Genomic DNA, 23,386 nt, shown 5'->3' with positions numbered 1-23,386 from the left:
CGTCAGTGAGGGAACCAAGGCTGTCACCAAGTACACCAGCTCCAAGTAATTTTCTCCTGCTGCGTATGGGGAGGAAGATCCAAAAAGGCCCTTTTCAGGGCCACAACATATTTAACCAAAGAAACTAAATTTTCAGCTTGCCGTTTGCCAATAAAATGCGTGATAAAAATTCAATTTATGTTTTTTTCTGAAGAACTTTGGAGCCATATATACTTTCCATTTAGATACTCTGGTAAAGCAGCTAAAATTAATGCGGCTACAAGGGTACACTTATAATTATTTGTATTAAGACACAAGTTATGACATATTCTTATTACATATTTCTTTTTTAATCATAAACTAATCGAGTCCAATCAAATGTGGAAAAATGCGAATGGCCATAAAATAATCGGATAAGTGAATTGAAAGTTTCTTTCTCCTGTAAACGAACGTTGTAGCCCTGAAAAGGGCTTGTTTAAATTTCAGATTTCAAAATCTAAAATTACGATTGCGAGCATGTACCAGGTACTGTACTTTTTCACAATTTACTTCTTGGCAGCCGTAGTCTTGGCTTTCGGTTTCTTAGCGGTAGCAGGCGCCGCTGCTTTCTTCACCGCCTTTTTGGGCTTAGCAGAGGCCGCTGGCTTGGCCTTTGCTGCTTTTGCTGCCTTCGGCTTCACTGCGGTCGACTTGGCCTTCGCTGCTGCTGGCTTCGCCTTCACGGTTCCAGTTTTCTTTGCATCCTTGGCCTTCGCCTTCTCTGTTTTCTTCTTCTCTGCGGTCTTTTTGGTGGCCACAGCCTTCTTAGCCTTGGGCTTCTTGTCGGCAGCTGCGGCGGCAACTTTCTTGGCGGTGGCTCCGGTCTTTTTGACGGCTACCTTCTTGCTTTTCACCTTCTTCTCAGCAGACGCAGGCTTCGGCTTCGGATCCTTCTTGGCGGAGGCCGACAGTTTGAATGAGCCAGACGCGCCTTTTCCCTTTGTTTGGATCAACTTTCCATTGACCACGGCAGATTTCAAGTATTTCTTTATGAATGGAGCCAGCTTCTGGGCATCGCATTTGTAGGTGGCGGTGATGTATTTCTTGATTGCCAGAAGAGATGAGCCACCTCGTTCCTTCAAATTCTTGATAGAAGCGTCCACCATTTGTTGAGTTGGCGGATGCGATGGCGGGGCAGCGGCCTTCTTTGCTTTTAAGGCAGCGGAACCAGATGCCTTTTTGGTGGCCAGCTTCTTCTCAACTGACGCTGGGGGAGCAGCCACTGGGGAAGCGGACGTTGCAACTGCAGAATCAGACATTTTTTTTCACTAAACTACACTTTTTTGTATAGAAAACGGAGCGCGCGCTTGTGACCAACCTCCTTCGTTCGAATGAGAATCGAGGAGGAGAGCACTTCAACTGTGAGTCTGGCATCAGTCATTTGCTCTGCTAATTTTTGCTTGAAGTGCAAACTTATTTTCTTATTTTCAGGGCTTAAGATACTAAAACTAAATAATTTTTTTATCGTTTTACATTCAAAAACGATAAATTAAGAAGGTAATGTGCTAGAAATGTTATGTTCTTGTTTTTGTAACCTTTTATAGCCGTATCAACTTCAAGATTGACATTCGTAACATGAATAATTACTTTAAAAAAACATTTTAAAATAAGATTTCTAGAAATATTTTGTAACTTGCTAAGGAAAAATGAAGTTTGAACATTTTACTTTAAGTAATACTACAAGTCTTTATACTTATTATTACTTTAGGTATTTTTTTATTTGTTTCAAGTTGTCCCTTGGCTACATGCAAAATTGGCTGTGAGAACACACTCGGCAATAGTTTTCTGATTGTTAAAAATATAATTAACTTAAAATGTGGTATTTGTTCGATGTTTTCTTATATTTATTATGTCTTTGCTTAGCGCAGTCCAGCTTTTGGGGCATTGTTATTAATAGTTTTCACTACATTTTGCTAATATCCGTCCCATATATAAATTCCATTGAGGCCTGAGACCACACTTAAGTTAATATTAAAGAAAAAATATAAAAAGTACATGTTTTAATATTTTTCTTGTTTTTTATAAGACGTTATGCATTCCTTAGCAGCTATGTCTAATTTATAAATAGCGCTCAAAAGTTTTTATATTATTTGTTGATGTTTGAATGTCTTATGTTGATCGTGGTTGTTCCATATAACGCTACCCTTTCTCAATACATGCCGACATTCAAAACGAAATTTGTTAAAAAACATTTGATAAAAAAAAAAAATAAAATATATTGTAAAAAACTAATATTATATATTAGCTTTATCTAATATTTCAATATACTATAAACAATTTTCAGAAATATTTACATATAGCTACAAACTGTTTATTTTGCGTCCCTATTAAAAAATATCTTGGAGGTTGCACTGCAAAATTATAAAGAAAATATATGAAATTTTGTTTATTAAGCAACCAACAGATTCATTAGCCCAGTTAATATTTTTTTATGCTGCATTTAGTATTTTTTTTTATTTTTTCTGTTTGAAAGTCTTGACCATCGGTACCGCACAGCAGCTGTCACATAAAAAACCCCGGGAACTCAAATCAAAAGACAATTTCCGACTACTATTAAATTTATCAAGGCAGTACAAATTGGAAAAAATGAATTAACAATTATTCAATTCACTTAAAAAAACGGGACGGAAAATAATTTTTCTTTATTTTTATGTTAAAGCCTCCAGATAAAATTAGTATCTCATTGAATTAATTTGTGGTCCTGAAAAGGACCGATTTGTACAAATTATGTTAGCGCACTGGCAGCCAGTTGAAGCCGTCTCGACCTAAGCACGCTCGCCGCGAATGCGACGGGCCAACTGGATGTCCTTGGGCATGATGGTGACACGCTTGGCATGAATGGCACACAAGTTGGTATCTTCAAAGAGGCCTACTAGATAGGCCTCGCTAGCTTCCTGCAGAGCCATCACCGCCGAGCTCTGGAATCGCAGGTCAGTCTTGAAGTCCTGAGCGATTTCACGCACCAGACGCTGGAAAGGCAGCTTGCGGATCAGCAGCTCGGTACTCTTCTGGTATCGACGGATCTCACGCAGGGCAACAGTTCCAGGGCGGTACCGATGAGGCTTCTTCACGCCTCCGGTGGCGGGGGCGCTCTTGCGAGCGGCCTTAGTAGCCAGTTGCTTGCGTGGCGCCTTGCCACCAGTCGATTTGCGAGCGGTTTGCTTGGTACGGGCCATTTTCGAATTCACTGCTGTTCACGTTCACTTCACGTTTCAAAACACAATAAACGATAGCCGCATTTGCTACCTCCTTATATAGCAAAACGGGGAGGGTTGAAAAGAGAGGGAAGCAGAGTCCATCTCAGTTGTCGAGCGGAGAGCGAGACGAACATATCTTTCGGACTCGCTCGTGTTTCTGGGGGTTTAGGTATAAATATGAGCTCGTCGAAAATTTGGAAATAGTTCTTCAGTGACTTTCGTACCGTGCAGTGTGTTAACAGTAGAGAAGAGAAGTGAAATATGACTGGTCGTGGTAAAGGAGGCAAAGGCTTGGGAAAAGGAGGCGCCAAGCGTCACCGCAAAGTGCTGCGTGACAACATCCAGGGTATCACGAAGCCAGCTATCCGCCGTTTGGCTCGTCGTGGCGGTGTAAAACGCATCTCCGGACTTATATACGAGGAAACACGAGGCGTTCTGAAGGTGTTCTTGGAGAACGTTATCCGTGATGCCGTCACCTACACCGAACACGCCAAGAGGAAGACCGTCACCGCCATGGACGTTGTGTACGCACTGAAGAGGCAAGGCCGCACCCTGTACGGCTTCGGCGGTTAAAAAACTAGTACAGCTTGTACTTTTTCAGCAATCGGTCCTTTTCAGGACCACCATTTAAATTTCCAAAGGAGACACATTTTCCAATAATGCTTTGATTTGAAAGTTGATGCTTCATAAATAATATATGTTTATTGAACCAAAATGAAATTTGAAATGAAAGTAGTTCATACACATCTATTTTGTACAGGCTGTGCCGCAGATACAGCATTGACAGAAATTCGCCATTTTGCGATGAACCTCTTAGGTCTTATTTCTGTCCGACTGCTATAGGACCAACGCTTATACAAAATCGACATCAGTTTCCCACACGTCCTTATACTTATTGTTTTAATAATATGGTATTAGTATTGAAAATTCTTCAATTCTTTGGTAACACCTTGGTCGTCCTGAAAAGGACGGTTGGGTTTGTTTTTTATGTACAAGTATGTATCAAACGTTTAAGCCTTCTTCTCGGTCTTTTTGGGCAACAGAACAGCCTGTATGTTGGGCAACACTCCACCCTGGGCAATGGTGACGCCGGAGAGCAGCTTGTTCAACTCCTCGTCGTTGCGGATGGCCAGCTGCAGATGACGCGAGATAATCCTAGTCTTCTTGTTGTCACGAGCAGCATTTCCAGCCAACTCGAGAACCTCAGCGGCCAGATATTCCATCACAGCAGCCAGGTAAACTGGAGCGCCGGCACCAACTCGCTCGGCATAGTTGCCCTTGCGGAGCAGACGGTGAATACGGCCTACTGGGAACTGAAGACCGGCACGGTTGGAGCGGGACTTCGCCTTTCCCTTCACTTTGCCACCTTTTCCACGACCAGACATTTTGCTTTACGAGTATTTCACTTAGTTCACTTTACACACTAAAAACGAATGCTCGACGAGCCCCGGGTAGCCACATATTTATACTTTTCCGTCTGCCTGCGCGTTCAGTTAGGGGTGGGTGCCCCAGACCTGAAAACATGGCTCGAGAAAAAGTATAAAGTTGAACGCGCTTGGGCACCATTATGATCAGTGAGTTGTGTTTGTGAAATCATAAGTGAAGTGAATAATGCCGCCGAAAACTAGTGGAAAGGCAGCCAAGAAGGCTGGCAAAGCCCAGAAGAACATCACCAAGAGCGACAAGAAGAAGAAGCGCAAGAGGAAGGAGAGCTACGCCATCTACATTTACAAGGTCCTGAAGCAGGTCCACCCCGACACGGGCATTTCGTCGAAGGCGATGAGCATCATGAACAGCTTTGTGAATGATATCTTCGAACGCATTGCTGCCGAGGCTTCTCGTCTGGCTCACTACAACAAGCGCTCGACTATCACCAGTCGGGAGATCCAAACGGCTGTTCGCCTACTTCTGCCCGGAGAGTTGGCGAAGCACGCCGTCAGTGAGGGAACCAAGGCTGTCACCAAGTACACCAGCTCCAAGTAATTTTCTCCTGCTGCGTATGGGGAGGAAGATCCAAAAAGGCCCTTTTCAGGGCCACAACATATTTAACCAAAGAAACTAAATTTTCAGCTTGCCGTTTGCCAATAAAATGCGTGATAAAAATTCAATTTATGTTTTTTTCTGAAGAACTTTGGAGCCATATATACTTTCCATTTAGATACTCTGGTAAAGCAGCTAAAATTAATGCGGCTACAAGGGTACACTTATAATTATTTGTATTAAGACACAAGTTATGACATATTCTTATTACATATTTCTTTTTTAATCATAAACTAATCGAGTCCAATTAAATGTGGAAAAATGCGAATGGCCATAAAATAATCGGATAAGTGAATTGAAAGTTTCTTTCTCCTGTAAACGAACGTTGTAGCCCTGAAAAGGGCTTGTTTAAATTTCAGATTTCAAAATCTAAAATTACGATTGCGAGCATGTACCAGGTACTGTACTTTTTCACAATTTACTTCTTGGCAGCCGTAGTCTTGGCTTTCGGTTTCTTAGCGGTAGCAGGCGCCGCTGCTTTCTTCACCGCCTTTTTGGGCTTAGCAGAGGCCGCTGGCTTGGCCTTTGCTGCTTTTGCTGCCTTCGGCTTCACTGCGGTCGACTTGGCCTTCGCTGCTGCTGGCTTCGCCTTCACGGTTCCAGTTTTCTTTGCATCCTTGGCCTTCGCCTTCTCTGTTTTCTTCTTCTCTGCGGTCTTTTTGGTGGCCACAGCCTTCTTAGCCTTGGGCTTCTTGTCGGCAGCTGCGGCGGCAACTTTCTTGGCGGTGGCTCCGGTCTTTTTGACGGCTACCTTCTTGCTTTTCACCTTCTTCTCAGCAGACGCAGGCTTCGGCTTCGGATCCTTCTTGGCGGAGGCCGACAGTTTGAATGAGCCAGACGCGCCTTTTCCCTTTGTTTGGATCAACTTTCCATTGACCACGGCAGATTTCAAGTATTTCTTTATGAATGGAGCCAGCTTCTGGGCATCGCATTTGTAGGTGGCGGTGATGTATTTCTAGATTGCCAGAAGAGATGAGCCACCTCGTTCCTTCAAATTCTTGATAGAAGCGTCCACCATTTGTTGAGTTGGCGGATGCGATGGCGGGGCAGCGGCCTTCTTTGCTTTTAAGGCAGCGGAACTAGATGCCTTTTTGGTGGCCAGCTTCTTCTCAACTGGCGCTGGGGGAGCAGCCACTGGGGAAGCGGACGTTGCAACTGCAGAATCAGACATTTTTTTTCACTAAACTACACTTTTTTGTATAGAAAACGGAGCGCGCGCTTGTGACCAACCTCCTTCGTTCGAATGAGAATCGAGGAGGAGAGCACTTCAACTGTGAGTCTGGCATCAGTCATTTGCTCTGCTAATTTTTGCTTGAAGTGCAAACTTATTTTCTTATTTTCAGGGCTTAAGATACTAAAACTAAATAATTTTTTTATCGTTTTACATTCAAAAACGATAAATTAAGAAGGTAATGTGCTAGAAATGTTATGTTCTTGTTTTTGTAACCTTTTATAGCCGTATCAACTTCAAGATTGACATTCGTAACATGAATAATTACTTTAAAAAAACATTTTAAAATAAGATTTCTAGAAATATTTTGTAACTTGCTAAGGAAAAATGAAGTTTGAACATTTTACTTTAAGTAATACTACAAGTCTTTATACTTATTATTACTTGAGGTATTTTTTTATTTGTTTCAAGTTGTCCCTTGGCTACATGCAAAATTGGCTGTGAGAACACACTCGGCAATAGTTTTCTGATTGTTAAAAATATAGTTAACTTAAAATGTGGTATTTGTTCGATGTTTTCTTATATTTATTATGTCTTTGCTTAGCGCAGTCCAGCTTTTGGGGCATTATTATTAATAGTTTTCACTACATTTTGCTAATATCCGTCCCATATATAAATTCCATTGAGGCCTGAGACCACACTTAAGTTAATATTAAAGAAAAAATATAAAATGTACATGTTTTAATATTTTTCTTGTTTTTTATAAGACGTTATGCATTCCTTAGCAGCTATGTCTAATTTATAAATAGCGCTTAAAAGTTTTTATATTTTTTGTTGATGTTTGAATGTCTTATGTTGATCGTGGTTGTTCCATATAACGCTACCCTTTCTCAATACATGCCGACATTCAAAACGAAATTTGTTAAAAAACATTTGATAAAAAAAAAAAATAAAATATATTGTAAAAAACTAATATTATATATTAGCTTTATCTAATATTTCAATATACTATAAACAATTTTCAGAAATATTTACATATAGCTACAAACTGTTTATTTTGCGTCCCTATTAAAAAATATCTTGGAGGTTGCACTGCAGTTAAAATTATAAGGAAAATATATGAAATTTTGTTTATTAAGCAACCAACAGATTCATTAGCCCAGTTAATATTTTTTTATGCTGCATTTAGTATTTTTTTTTATTTTTTCTGTTTGAAAGTCCTGACCATCGGTACCGCACAGCAGCTGTCACATAAAAAACCCCGGGAACTCAAATCAAAAGACAATTTCCGACTACTATTAAATTTTATCAAGGCAGTACAAATTGGAAAAATGAATTAACAATTATTCAATTCGCTTAAAAAAACGGGACGGAAAATAATTTTCTTTAATTTTATGTTAAAGCCTCCAAATTAGTATCCCATTGAATGTAATTTGTGGTCCTGAAAAGGACCGATTTGTACAAATTAAGTAAGCGCACTGGCAGCCAGTTGAAGCCGTCTCGACCTAAGCACGCTCGCCGCGAATGCGACGGGCCAACTGGATGTCCTTGGGCATGATGGTGACACGCTTGGCATGAATGGCACACAAGTTGGTATCTTCAAAGAGGCCTACTAGATAGGCCTCGCTAGCTTCCTGCAGAGCCATCACCGCCGAGCTCTGGAATCGCAGGTCAGTCTTGAAGTCCTGAGCGATTTCACGCACCAGACGCTGGAAAGGCAGCTTGCGGATCAGCAGCTCGGTACTCTTCTGGTATCGACGGATCTCACGCAGGGCAACAGTTCCAGGGCGGTACCGATGAGGCTTCTTCACGCCTCCGGTGGCGGGAGCGCTCTTGCGAGCGGCCTTAGTAGCCAGTTGCTTACGTGGCGCCTTGCCACCAGTCGATTTGCGAGCGGTTTGCTTGGTACGGGCCATTTTCGAATTCACTGCTGTTCACGTTCACTTCACGTTTCAAAACACAATAAACGATAGCCGCATTTGCTACCTCCTTATATAGCAAAACGGGGAGGGTTGAAAAGAGAGGGAAGCAGAGTCCATCTCAGTTGTCGAGCGGAGAGCGAGACGAACATATCTTTCGGACTCGCTCGTGTTTCTGGGGGTTTAGGTATAAATATGAGCTCGTCGAAAATTTGGAAATAGTTCTTCAGTGACTTTCGTACCGTGCAGTGTGTTAACAGTAGAGAAGAGAAGTGAAATATGACTGGTCGTGGTAAAGGAGGCAAAGGCTTGGGAAAAGGAGGCGCCAAGCGTCACCGCAAAGTGCTGCGTGACAACATCCAGGGTATCACGAAGCCAGCTATCCGCCGTTTGGCTCGTCGTGGCGGTGTAAAACGCATCTCCGGACTTATATACGAGGAAACACGAGGCGTTCTGAAGGTGTTCTTGGAGAACGTTATCCGTGATACCGTCACCTACACCGAACACGCCAAGAGGAAGACCGTCACCGCCATGGACGTTGTGTACGCACTGAAGAGGCAAGGCCGCACCCTGTACGGCTTCGGCGGTTAAAAAACTAGTACAGCTTGTACTTTTTCAGCAATCGGTCCTTTTCAGGACCACCATTTAAATTTCCAAAGAGACACATTTTCCAATAATGCTTTGATTCGAAAGTTGATGCTTCATAAATAATATATGTTTATTGAACCAAAATGAAATTTGAAATGAAAGTAGTTCAGGTAGATACACATCTATTTTGTACAGGCTGTGCCGCAGATACAGCATTGACAGAAATTCGCCATTTTGCGATGAACCTCTTAGGTCTTATTTCTGTCCGACTGCTATAGGACCAACGCTTATACAAAATCGACATCAGTTTCCCACACGTCCTTATACTTATTGTTTTAATAATATGGTATTAGTATTGAAAATTCTTCAATTCTTTGGTAACACCTTGGTCGTCCTGAAAAGGACGGTTGGGTTTGTTTTTTATGTACAAGTATGTATCAAACGTTTAAGCCTTCTTCTCGGTCTTTTTGGGCAACAGAACAGCCTGTATGTTGGGCAACACTCCACCCTGGGCAATGGTGACGCCGGAGAGCAGCTTGTTCAACTCCTCGTCGTTGCGGATGGCCAGCTGCAGATGACGCGGGATAATCCTAGTCTTCTTGTTGTCACGAGCAGCATTTCCAGCCAACTCGAGAACCTCAGCGGCCAGATATTCCATCACAGCAGCCAGGTAAACTGGAGCGCCGGCACCAACTCGCTCGGCATAGTTGCCCTTGCGGAGCAGACGGTGAATACGGCCTACTGGGAACTGAAGACCGGCACGGTTGGAGCGGGACTTCGCCTTTCCCTTCACTTTGCCACCTTTTCCACGACCAGACATTTTGCTTTACGAGTATTTCACTTAGTTCACTTTACACACTAAAAACGAATGCTCGACGAGCCCCGGGTAGCCACATATTTATACTTTTCCGTCTGCCTGCGCGTTCAGTTAGGGGTGGGTGCCCCAGACCTGAAAACATGGCTCGAGAAAAAGTATAAAGTTGAACGCGCTTGGGCACCATTATGATCAGTGAGTTGTGTTTGTGAAATCATAAGTGAAGTGAATAATGCCGCCGAAAACTAGTGGAAAGGCAGCCAAGAAGGCTGGCAAAGCCCAGAAGAACATCACCAAGAGCGACAAGAAGAAGAAGCGCAAGAGGAAGGAGAGCTACGCCATCTACATTTACAAGGTCCTGAAGCAGGTCCACCCCGACACGGGCATTTCGTCGAAGGCGATGAGCATCATGAACAGCTTTGTGAATGATATCTTCGAACGCATTGCTGCCGAGGCTTCTCGTCTGGCTCACTACAACAAGCGCTCGACTATCACCAGTCGGGAGATCCAAACGGCTGTTCGCCTACTTCTGCCCGGAGAGTTGGCGAAGCACGCCGTCAGTGAGGGAACCAAGGCTGTCACCAAGTACACCAGCTCCAAGTAATTTTCTCCTGCTGCGTATGGGGAGGAAGATCCAAAAAGGCCCTTTTCAGGGCCACAACATATTTAACCAAAGAAACTAAATTTTCAGCTTGCCGTTTGCCAATAAAATGCGTGATAAAAATTCAATTTATGTTTTTTTCTGAAGAACTTTGGAGCTATATATACTTTCCATTTAGATACTCTGGTAAAGCAGCTAAAATTAATGCGGCTACAAGGGTACACTTATAATTATTTGTATTAAGAAACAAGTTATGACATATTCTTATTACATATTTCTTTTTTAATCATAAACTAATCGAGTCCAATCAAATGTGGAAAAATGCGAATGGCCATAAAATAATCGGATAAGTGAATTGAAAGTTTCTTTCTCCTGTAAACGAACGTTGTAGCCCTGAAAAGGGCTTGTTTAAATTTCAGATTTCAAAATCTAAAATTACGATTGCGAGCATGTACCAGGTACTGTACTTTTTCACAATTTACTTCTTGGCAGCCGTAGTCTTGGCTTTCGGTTTCTTAGCGGTAGCAGGCGCCGCTGCTTTCTTCACCGCCTTTTTGGGCTTAGCAGAGGCCGCTGGCTTGGCCTTTGCTGCTTTTGCTGCCTTCGGCTTCACTGCGGTCGACTTGGCCTTCGCTGCTGCTGGCTTCGCCTTCACGGTTCCAGTTTTCTTTGCATCCTTGGCCTTCGCCTTCTCTGTTTTCTTCTTCTCTGCGGTCTTTTTGGTGGCCACAGCCTTCTTAGCCTTGGGCTTCTTGTCGGCAGCTGCGGCGGCAACTTTCTTGGCGGTGGCTCCGGTCTTTTTGACGGCTACCTTCTTGCTTTTCACCTTCTTCTCAGCAGACGCAGGCTTCGGCTTCGGATCCTTCTTGGCGGAGGCCGACAGTTTGAATGAGCCAGACGCGCCTTTTCCCTTTGTTTGGATCAACTTTCCATTGACCACGGCAGATTTCAAGTATTTCTTTATGAATGGAGCCAGCTTCTGGGCATCGCATTTGTAGGTGGCGGTGATGTATTTCTTGATTGCCAGAAGAGATGAGCCACCTCGTTCCTTCAAATTCTTGATAGAAGCGTCCACCATTTGTTGAGTTGGCGGATGCGATGGCGGGGCAGCGGCCTTCTTTGCTTTTAAGGCAGCGGAACCAGATGCCTTTTTGGTGGCCAGCTTCTTCTCAACTGACGCTGGGGGAGCAGCCACTGGGGAAGCGGACGTTGCAACTGCAGAATCAGACATTTTTTTTCACTAAACTACACTTTTTTGTATAGAAAACGGAGCGCGCGCTTGTGACCAACCTCCTTCGTTCGAATGAGAATCGAGGAGGAGAGCACTTCAACTGTGAGTCTGGCATCAGTCATTTGCTCTGCTAATTTTAGCTTGAAGTGCAAACTTATTTTCTTATTTTCAGGGCTTAAGATACTAAAACTAAATAATTTTTTTATCGTTTTACATTCAAAAACGATAAATTAAGAAGGTAATGTGCTAGAAATGTCATGTTCTTGTTTTTGTAACCTTTTATAGCCGTATCAACTTCAAGATTGACATTCGTAACATGAATAATTACTTTAAAAAAACATTTTAAAATAAGATTTCTAGAAATATTTTGTAACTTGCTAAGGAAAAATGAAGTTTGAACATTTTACTTTAAGTAATACTACAAGTCTTTATACTTATTATTACTTTAGGTATTTTTTTATTTGTTTCAAGTTGTCCCTTGGCTACATGCAAAATTGGCTGTGAGAACACACTCGGCAATAGTTTTCTGATTGTTAAAAATATAATTAACTTAAAATGTGGTATTTGTTCGATGTTTTCTTATATTTATTATGTCTTTGCTTAGCGCAGTCCAGCTTTTGGGGCATTATTATTAATAGTTTTCACTACATTTTGCTAATATCCGTCCCATATATAAATTCCATTGAGGCCTGAGACCACACTTAAGTTAATATTAAAGAAAAAATATAAAAAGTACATGTTTTAATATTTTTCTTGTTTTTTATAAGACGTTATGCATTCCTTAGCAGCTATGTCTAATTTATAAATAGCGCTTAAAAGTTTTTATATTTTTTGTTGATGTTTGAATGTCTTATGTTGATCGTGGTTGTTCCATATAACGGTACCCTTTCTCAATACATGCCGACATTCAAAACGAAATTTGTTAAAAAACATTTGATAAAAAAAAAAAATAAAATATATTGTAAAAAACTAATATTATATATTAGCTTTATCTAATATTTCAATATACTATAAACAATTTTCAGAAATATTTACATATAGCTACAAACTGTTTATTTTGCGTCCCTATTAAAAAATATCTTGGAGGTTGCACTGCAGTTAAAATTATAAAGAAAATATATGAAATTTTGTTTATTAAGCAACCAACAGATTCATTAGCCCAGTTAATATTTTTTTATGCTGCATTTAGTATTTTTTTTTATTTTTTCTGTTTGAAAGTCTTGACCATCGGTACCGCACAGCAGCTGTCACATAAAAAACACCGGGAACTCAAATCAAAAGACAATTTCCGACTACTATTAAATTTATCAAGGCAGTACAAATTGGAAAAAATGAATTAACAATTATTCAATTCACTTAAAAAAACGGGACGGAAAATAATTTTTCTTTATTTTTATGTTAAAGCCTCCAGATAAAATTAGTATCTCATTGAATTAATTTGTGGTCCTGAAAAGGACCGATTTGTACAAATTATGTTAGCGCACTGGCAGCCAGTTGAAGCCGTCTCGACCTAAGCACGCTCGCCGCGAATGCGACGGGCCAACTGGATGTCCTTGGGCATGATGGTGACACGCTTGGCATGAATGGCACACAAGTTGGTATCTTCAAAGAGGCCTACTAGATAGGCCTCGCTAGCTTCCTGCAGAGCCATCACCGCCGAGCTCTGGAATCGCAGGTCAGTCTTGAAGTCCTGAGCGATTTCACGCACCAGACGCTGGAAAGGCAGCTTGCGGATCAGCAGCTCGGTACTCTTCTGGTATCGACGGATCTCACGCAGGGCAACAGTTCCAGGGCGGTACCGATGAGGCTTCTTCACGCCTCCGGTGGCGGGGGCGCTCTTGCGAGCGGCCTTAGTAGCCAGTTGCTTGCGTGGCGCCTTGCCACCAGTCGATTTGCGAGCGGTTTGCTTGGTACGGGCCATTTTCGAATTCACTGCTGTTCACGTTCACTTCACGTTTCAAAACACAATAAACGATAGCCGCATTTGCTACCTCCTTATATAGCAAAACGGGGAGGGTTGAAAAGAGAGGGAAGCAGAGTCCATCTCAGTTGTCGAGCGGAGAGCGAGACGAACATATCTTTCGGACTCGCTCGTGTTTCTGGGGGTTTAGGTATAAATATGAGCTCGTCGAAAATTTGGAAATAGTTCTTCAGTGACTTTCGTACCGTGCAGTGTGTTAACAGTAGAGAAGAGAAGTGAAATATGACTGGTCGTGGTAAAGGAGGCAAAGGCTTGGGAAAAGGAGGCGCCAAGCGTCACCGCAAAGTGCTGCGTGACAACATCCAGGGTATCACGAAGCCAGCTATCCGCCGTTTGGCTCGTCGTGGCGGTGTAAAACGCATCTCCGGACTTATATACGAGGAAACACGAGGCGTTCTGAAGGTGTTCTTGGAGAACGTTATCCGTGATGCCGTCACCTACACCGAACACGCCAAGAGGAAGACCGTCACCGCCATGGACGTTGTGTACGCACTGAAGAGGCAAGGCCGCACCCTGTACGGCTTCGGCGGTTAAAAAACTAGTACAGCTTGTACTTTTTCAGCAATCGGTCCTTTTCAGGACCACCATTTAAATTTCCAAAGGAGACACATTTTCCAATAATGCTTTGATTTGAAAGTTGATGCTTCATAAATAATATATGTTTATTGAACCAAAATGAAATTTGAAATGAAAGTAGTTCAGGTAGATACACATCTATTTTGTACAGGCTGTGCCGCAGATACAGCATTGACAGAAATTCGCCATTTTGCGATGAACCTCTTAGGTCTTATTTCTGTCCGACTGCTATAGGACCAACGCTTATACAAAATCGACATCAGTTTCCCACACGTCCTTATACTTATTGTTTTAATAATATGGTATTAGTATTGAAAATTCTTCAATTCTTTGGTAACACCTTGGTCGTCCTGAAAAGGACGGTTGGGTTTGTTTTTTATGTACAAGTATGTATCAAACGTTTAAGCCTTCTTCTCGGTCTTTTTGGGCAACAGAACAGCCTGTATGTTGGGCAACACTCCACCCTGGGCAATGGTGACGCCGGAGAGCAGCTTGTTCAACTCCTCGTCGTTGCGGATGGCCAGCTGCAGATGACGCGGGATAATCCTAGTCTTCTTGTTGTCACGAGCAGCATTTCCAGCCAACTCGAGAACCTCAGCGGCCAGATATTCCATCACAGCAGCCAGGTAAACTGGAGCGCCGGCACCAACTCGCTCGGCATAGTTGCCCTTGCGGAGCAGACGGTGAATACGGCCTACTGGGAACTGAAGACCGGCACGGTTGGAGCGGGACTTCGCCTTTCCCTTCACTTTGCCACCTTTTCCACGACCAGACATTTTGCTTTACGAGTATTTCACTTAGTTCACTTTACACACTAAAAACGAATGCTCGACGAGCCCCGGGTAGCCACATATTTATACTTTTCCGTCTGCCTGCGCGTTCAGTTAGGGGTGGGTGCCCCAGACCTGAAAACATGGCTCGAGAAAAAGTATAAAGTTGAACGCGCTTGGGCACCATTATGATCAGTGAGTTGTGTTTGTGAAATCATAAGTGAAGTGAATAATGCCGCCGAAAACTAGTGGAAAGGCAGCCAAGAAGGCTGGCAAAGCCCAGAAGAACATCACCAAGAGCGACAAGAAGAAGAAGCGCAAGAGGAAGGAGAGCTACGCCATCTACATTTACAAGGTCCTGAAGCAGGTCCACCCCGACACGGGCATTTCGTCGAAGGCGATGAGCATCATGAACAGCTTTGTGAATGATATCTTCGAACGCATTGCTGCCGAGGCTTCTCGTCTGGCTCACTACAACAAGCGCTCGACTATCACCAGTCGGGAGATCCAAACGGCTGTTCGCCTACTTCTGCCCGGAGAGTTGGCGAAGCACGCCGTCAGTGAGGGAACCAAGGCTGTCACCAAGTACACCAGCTCCAAGTAATTTTCTCCTGCTGCGTATGGGGAGGAAGATCCAAAAAGGCCCTTTTCAGGGCCACAACATATTTAACCAAAGAAACTAAATTTTCAGCTTGCCGTTTGCCAATAAAATGCGTGATAAAAATTCAATTTATGTTTTTTTCTGAAGAACTTTGGAGCCATATATACTTTCCATTTAGATACTCTGGTAAAGCAGCTAAAATTAATGCGGCTACAAGGGTACACTTATAATTATTTGTATTAAGACACAAGTTATGACATATTCTTATTACATATTTCTTTTTTAATCATAAACTAATCGAGTCCAATCAAATGTGGAAAAATGCGAATGGCCATAAAATAATCGGATAAGTGAATTGAAAGTTTCTTTCTCCTGTAAACGAACGTTGTAGCCCTGAAAAGGGCTTGTTTAAATTTCAGTTTTCAAAATCTAAAATTACGATTGCGAGCATGTACCAGGTACTGTACTTTTTCACAATTTACTTCTTGGCAGCCGTAGTCTTGGCTTTCGGTTTCTTAGCGGTAGCAGGCGCCGCTGCTTTCTTCACCGCCTTTTTGGGCTTAGCAGAGGCCGCTGGCTTGGCCTTTGCTGCTTTTGCTGCCTTCGGCTTCACTGCGGTCGACTTGGCCTTCGCTGCTGCTGGCTTCGCCTTCACGGTTCCAGTTTTCTTTGCATCCTTGGCCTTCGCCTTCTCTGTTTTCTTCTTCTCTGCGGTCTTTTTGGTGGCCACAGCCTTCTTAGCCTTGGGCTTCTTGTCGGCAGCTGCGGCGGCAACTTTCTTGGCGGTGGCTCCGGTCTTTTTGACGGCTACCTTCTTGCTTTTCACCTTCTTCTCAGCAGACGCAGGCTTCGGCTTCGGATCCTTCTTGGCGGAGGCCGACAGTTTGAATGAGCCAGACGCGCCTTTTCCCTTTGTTTGGATCAACTTTCCATTGACCACGGCAGATTTCAAGTATTTCTTTATGAATGGAGCCAGCTTCTGGGCATCGCATTTGTAGGTGGCGGTGATGTATTTCTTGATTGCCAGAAGAGATGAGCCACCTCGTTCCTTCAAATTCTTGATAGAAGCGTCCACCATTTGTTGAGTTGGCGGATGCGATGGCGGGGCAGCGGCCTTCTTTGCTTTTAAGGCAGCGGAACCAGATGCCTTTTTGGTGGCCAGCTTCTTCTCAACTGACGCTGGGGGAGCAGCCACTGGGGAAGCGGACGTTGCAACTGCAGAATCAGACATTTTTTTTCACTAAACTACACTTTTTTGTATAGAAAACGGAGCGCGCGCTTGTGACCAACCTCCTTCGTTCGAATGAGAATCGAGGAGGAGAGCACTTCAACTGTGAGTCTGGCATCAGTCATTTGCTCTGCTAATTTTTGCTTGAAGTGCAAACTTATTTTCTTATTTTCAGGGCTTAAGATACTAAAACTAAATAATTTTTTTATCGTTTTACATTCAAAAACGATAAATTAAGAAGGTAATGTGCTAGAAATGTTATGTTCTTGTTTTTGTAACCTTTTATAGCCGTATCAACTTCAAGATTGACATTCGTAACATGAATAATTACTTTAAAAAAACATTTTAAAATAAGATTTCTAGAAATATTTTGTAACTTGCTAAGGAAAAATGAAGTTTGAACATTTTACTTTAAGTAATACTACAAGTCTTTATACTTATTATTACTTTAGGTATTTTTTTATTTGTTTCAAGTTGTCCCTTGGCTACATGCAAAATTGGCTGTGAGAACACACTCGGCAATAGTTTTCTGATTGTTAAAAATATAATTAACTTAAAATGTGGTATTTGTTCGATGTTTTCTTATATTTATTATGTCTTTGCTTAGCGCAGTCCAGCTTTTGGGGCATTGTTATTAATAGTTTTCACTACATTTTGCTAATATCCGTCCCATATATAAATTCCATTGAGGCCTGAGACCACACTTAAGTTAATATTAAAGAAAAAATATAAAAAGTACATGTTTTAATATTTTTCTTGTTTTTTATAAGACGTTATGCATTCCTTAGCAGCTATGTCTAATTTATAAATAGCGCTCAAAAGTTTTTATATTATTTGTTGATGTTTGAATGTCTTATGTTGATCGTGGTTGTTCCATATAACGCTACCCTTTCTCAATACATGCCGACATTCAAAACGAAATTTGTTAAAAAACATTTGATAAAAAAAAAAAATAAAATATATTGTAAAAAACTAATATTATATATTAGCTTTATCTAATATTTCAATATACTATAAACAATTTTCAGAAATATTTACATATAGCTACAAACTGTTTATTTTGCGTCCCTATTAAAAAATATCTTGGAGGTTGCACTGCAGTTAAAATTATAAAGAAAATATATGAAATTTTGTTTATTAAGCAACCAACAGATTCATTAGCCCAGTTAATATTTTTTTATGCTGCATTTAGTATTTTTTTTTATTTTTTCTGTTTGAAAGTCTTGACCATCGGTACCGCACAGCAGCTGTCACATAAAAAACCCCGGGAACTCAAATCAAAAGACAATTTCCGACTACTATTAAATTTATCAAGGCAGTACAAATTGGAAAAAATGAATTAACAATTATTCAATTCACTTAAAAAAACGGGACGGAAAATAATTTTTCTTTATTTTTATGTTAAAGCCTCCAGATAAAATTAGTATCTCATTGAATTAATTTGTGGTCCTGAAAAGGACCGATTTGTACAAATTATGTTAGCGCACTGGCAGCCAGTTGAAGCCGTCTCGACCTAAGCACGCTCGCCGCGAATGCGACGGGCCAACTGGATGTCCTTGGGCATGATGGTGACACGCTTGGCATGAATGGCACACAAGTTGGTATCTTCAAAGAGGCCTACTAGATAGGCCTCGCTAGCTTCCTGCAGAGCCATCACCGCCGAGCTCTGGAATCGCAGGTCAGTCTTGAAGTCCTGAGCGATTTCACGCACCAGACGCTGGAAAGGCAGCTTGCGGATCAGCAGCTCGGTACTCTTCTGGTATCGACGGATCTCACGCAGGGCAACAGTTCCAGGGCGGTACCGATGAGGCTTCTTCACGCCTCCGGTGGCGGGGGCGCTCTTGCGAGCGGCCTTAGTAGCCAGTTGCTTGCGTGGCGCCTTGCCACCAGTCGATTTGCGAGCGGTTTGCTTGGTACGGGCCATTTTCGAATTCACTGCTGTTCACGTTCACTTCACGTTTCAAAACACAATAAACGATAGCCGCATTTGCTACCTCCTTATATAGCAATACGGGGAGGGTTGAAAAGAGAGGGAAGCAGAGTCCATCTCAGTTGTCGAGCGGAGAGCGAGACGAACATATCTTTCGGACTCGCTCGTGTTTCTGGGGGTTTAGGTATAAATATGAGCTCGTCGAAAATTTGGAAATAGTTCTTCAGTGACTTTCGTACCGTGCAGTGTGTTAACAGTAGAGAAGAGAAGTGAAATATGACTGGTCGTGGTAAAGGAGGCAAAGGCTTGGGAAAAGGAGGCGCCAAGCGTCACCGCAAAGTGCTGCGTGACAACATCCAGGGTATCACGAAGCCAGCTATCCGCCGTTTGGCTCGTCGTGGCGGTGTAAAACGCATCTCCGGACTTATATACGAGGAAACACGAGGCGTTCTGAAGGTGTTCTTGGAGAACGTTATCCGTGATGCCGTCACCTACACCGAACACGCCAAGAGGAAGACCGTCACCGCCATGGACGTTGTGTACGCACTGAAGAGGCAAGGCCGCACCCTGTACGGCTTCGGCGGTTAAAAAACTAGTACAGCTTGTACTTTTTCAGCAATCGGTCCTTTTCAGGACCACCATTTAAATTTCCAAAGGAGACACATTTTCCAATAATGCTTTGATTTGAAAGTTGATGCTTCATAAATAATATATGTTTATTGAACCAAAATGAAATTTGAAATGAAAGTAGTTCAGGTAGATACACATCTATTTTGTACAGGCTGTGCCGCAGATACAGCATTGACAGAAATTCGCCATTTTGCGATGAACCTCTTAGGTCTTATTTCTGTCCGACTGCTATAGGACCAACGCTTATACAAAATCGACATCAGTTTCCCACACGTCCTTATACTTATTGTTTTAATAATATGGTATTAGTATTGAAAATTCTTCAATTCTTTGGTAACACCTTGGTCGTCCTGAAAAGGACGGTTGGGTTTGTTTTTTATGTACAAGTATGTATCAAACGTTTAAGCCTTCTTCTCGGTCTTTTTGGGCAACAGAACAGCCTGTATGTTGGGCAACACTCCACCCTGGGCAATGGTGACGCCGGAGAGCAGCTTGTTCAACTCCTCGTCGTTGCGGATGGCCAGCTGCAGATGACGCGGGATAATCCTAGTCTTCTTGTTGTCACGAGCAGCATTTCCAGCCAACTCGAGAACCTCAGCGGCCAGATATTCCATCACAGCAGCCAGGTAAACTGGAGCGCCGGCACCAACTCGCTCGGCATAGTTGCCCTTGCGGAGCAGACGGTGAATACGGCCTACTGGGAACTGAAGACCGGCACGGTTGGAGCGGGACTTCGCCTTTCCCTTCACTTTGCCACCTTTTCCACGACCAGACATTTTGCTTTACGAGTATTTCACTTAGTTCACTTTACACACTAAAAACGAATGCTCGACGAGCCCCGGGTAGCCACATATTTATACTTTTCCGTCTGCCTGCGCGTTCAGTTAGGGGTGGGTGCCCCAGACCTGAAAACATGGCTCGAGAAAAAGTATAAAGTTGAACGCGCTTGGGCACCATTATGATCAGTGAGTTGTGTTTGTGAAATCATAAGTGAAGTGAATAATGCCGCCGAAAACTAGTGGAAAGGCAGCCAAGAAGGCTGGCAAAGCCCAGAAGAACATCACCAAGAGCGACAAGAAGAAGAAGCGCAAGAGGAAGGAGAGCTACGCCATCTACATTTACAAGGTCCTGAAGCAGGTCCACCCCGACACGGGCATTTCGTCGAAGGCGATGAGCATCATGAACAGCTTTGTGAATGATATCTTCGAACGCATTGCTGCCGAGGCTTCTCGTCTGGCTCACTACAACAAGCGCTCGACTATCACCAGTCGGGAGATCCAAACGGCTGTTCGCCTACTTCTGCCCGGAGAGTTGGCGAAGCACGCCGTCAGTGAGGGAACCAAGGCTGTCACCAAGTACACCAGCTCCAAGTAATTTTCTCCTGCTGCGTATGGGGAGGAAGATCCAAAAAGGCCCTTTTCAGGGCCACAACATATTTAACCAAAGAAACTAAATTTTCAGCTTGCCGTTTGCCAATAAAATGCGTGATAAAAATTCAATTTATGTTTTTTTCTGAAGAACTTTGGAGCCATATATACTTTCCATTTAGATACTCTGGTAAAGCAGCTAAAATTAATGCGGCTACAAGGGTACACTTATAATTATTTGTATTAAGACACAAGTTATGACATATTCTTATTACATATTTCTTTTTTAATCATAAACTAATCGAGTCCAATCAAATGTGGAAAAATGCGAATGGCCATAAAATAATCGGATAAGTGAATTGAAAGTTTCTTTCTCCTGTAAACGAACGTTGTAGCCCTGAAAAGGGCTTGTTTAAATTTCAGTTTTCAAAATCTAAAATTACGATTGCGAGCATGTACCAGGTACTGTACTTTTTCACAATTTACTTCTTGGCAGCCGTAGTCTTGGCTTTCGGTTTCTTAGCGGTAGCAGGCGCCGCTGCTTTCTTCACCGCCTTTTTGGGCTTAGCAGAGGCCGCTGGCTTGGCCTTTGCTGCTTTTGCTGCCTTCGGCTTCACTGCGGTCGACTTGGCCTTCGCTGCTGCTGGCTTCGCCTTCACGGTTCCAGTTTTCTTTGCATCCTTGGCCTTCGCCTTCTCTGTTTTCTTCTTCTCTGCGGTCTTTTTGGTGGCCACAGCCTTCTTAGCCTTGGGCTTCTTGTCGGCAGCTGCGGCGGCAACTTTCTTGGCGGTGGCTCCGGTCTTTTTGACGGCTACCTTCTTGCTTTTCACCTTCTTCTCAGCAGACGCAGGCTTCGGCTTCGGATCCTTCTTGGCGGAGGCCGACAGTTTGAATGAGCCAGACGCGCCTTTTCCCTTTGTTTGGATCAACTTTCCATTGACCACGGCAGATTTCAAGTATTTCTTTATGAATGGAGCCAGCTTCTGGGCATCGCATTTGTAGGTGGCGGTGATGTATTTCTTGATTGCCAGAAGAGATGAGCCACCTCGTTCCTTCAAATTCTTGATAGAAGCGTCCACCATTTGTTGAGTTGGCGGATGCGATGGCGGGGCAGCGGCCTTCTTTGCTTTTAAGGCAGCGGAACCAGATGCCTTTTTGGTGGCCAGCTTCTTCTCAACTGACGCTGGGGGAGCAGCCACTGGGGAAGCGGACGTTGCAACTGCAGAATCAGACATTTTTTTTCACTAAACTACACTTTTTTGTATAGAAAACGGAGCGCGCGCTTGTGACCAACCTCCTTCGTTCGAATGAGAATCGAGGAGGAGAGCACTTCAACTGTGAGTCTGGCATCAGTCATTTGCTCTGCTAATTTTTGCTTGAAGTGCAAACTTATTTTCTTATTTTCAGGGCTTAAGATACTAAAACTAAATAATTTTTTTATCGTTTTACATTCAAAAACGATAAATTAAGAAGGTAATGTGCTAGAAATGTTATGTTCTTGTTTTTGTAACCTTTTATAGCCGTATCAACTTCAAGATTGACATTCGTAACATGAATAATTACTTTAAAAAAACATTTTAAAATAAGATTTCTAGAAATATTTTGTAACTTGCTAAGGAAAAATGAAGTTTGAACATTTTACTTTAAGTAATACTACAAGTCTTTATACTTATTATTACTTTAGGTATTTTTTTATTTGTTTCAAGTTGTCCCTTGGCTACATGCAAAATTGGCTGTGAGAACACACTCGGCAATAGTTTTCTGATTGTTAAAAATATAATTAACTTAAAATGTGGTATTTGTTCGATGTTTTCTTATATTTATTATGTCTTTGCTTAGCGCAGTCCAGCTTTTGGGGCATTGTTATTAATAGTTTTCACTACATTTTGCTAATATCCGTCCCATATATAAATTCCATTGAGGCCTGAGACCACACTTAAGTTAATATTAAAGAAAAAATATAAAAAGTACATGTTTTAATATTTTTCTTGTTTTTTATAAGACGTTATGCATTCCTTAGCAGCTATGTCTAATTTATAAATAGCGCTCAAAAGTTTTTATATTATTTGTTGATGTTTGAATGTCTTATGTTGATCGTGGTTGTTCCATATAACGCTACCCTTTCTCAATACATGCCGACATTCAAAACGAAATTTGTTAAAAAACATTTGATAAAAAAAAAAAATAAAATATATTGTAAAAAACTAATATTATATATTAGCTTTATCTAATATTTCAATATACTATAAACAATTTTCAGAAATATTTACATATAGCTACAAACTGTTTATTTTGCGTCCCTATTAAAAAATATCTTGGAGGTTGCACTGCAGTTAAAATTATAAAGAAAATATATGAAATTTTGTTTATTAAGCAACCAACAGATTCATTAGCCCAGTTAATATTTTTTTATGCTGCATTTAGTATTTTTTTTTATTTTTTCTGTTTGAAAGTCTTGACCATCGGTACCGCACAGCAGCTGTCACATAAAAAACCCCGGGAACTCAAATCAAAAGACAATTTCCGACTACTATTAAATTTATCAAGGCAGTACAAATTGGAAAAAATGAATTAACAATTATTCAATTCACTTAAAAAAACGGGACGGAAAATAATTTTTCTTTATTTTTATGTTAAAGCCTCCAGATAAAATTAGTATCTCATTGAATTAATTTGTGGTCCTGAAAAGGACCGATTTGTACAAATTATGTTAGCGCACTGGCA

Source organism: Drosophila biarmipes, chromosome 2L, assembly GCF_025231255.1.
Source record: "Drosophila biarmipes strain raj3 chromosome 2L, RU_DBia_V1.1, whole genome shotgun sequence".
NCBI lineage: Eukaryota > Metazoa > Arthropoda > Insecta > Diptera > Drosophilidae > Drosophila > Drosophila biarmipes.
Note: the sequence above shows the minus strand (reverse complement) of the source record.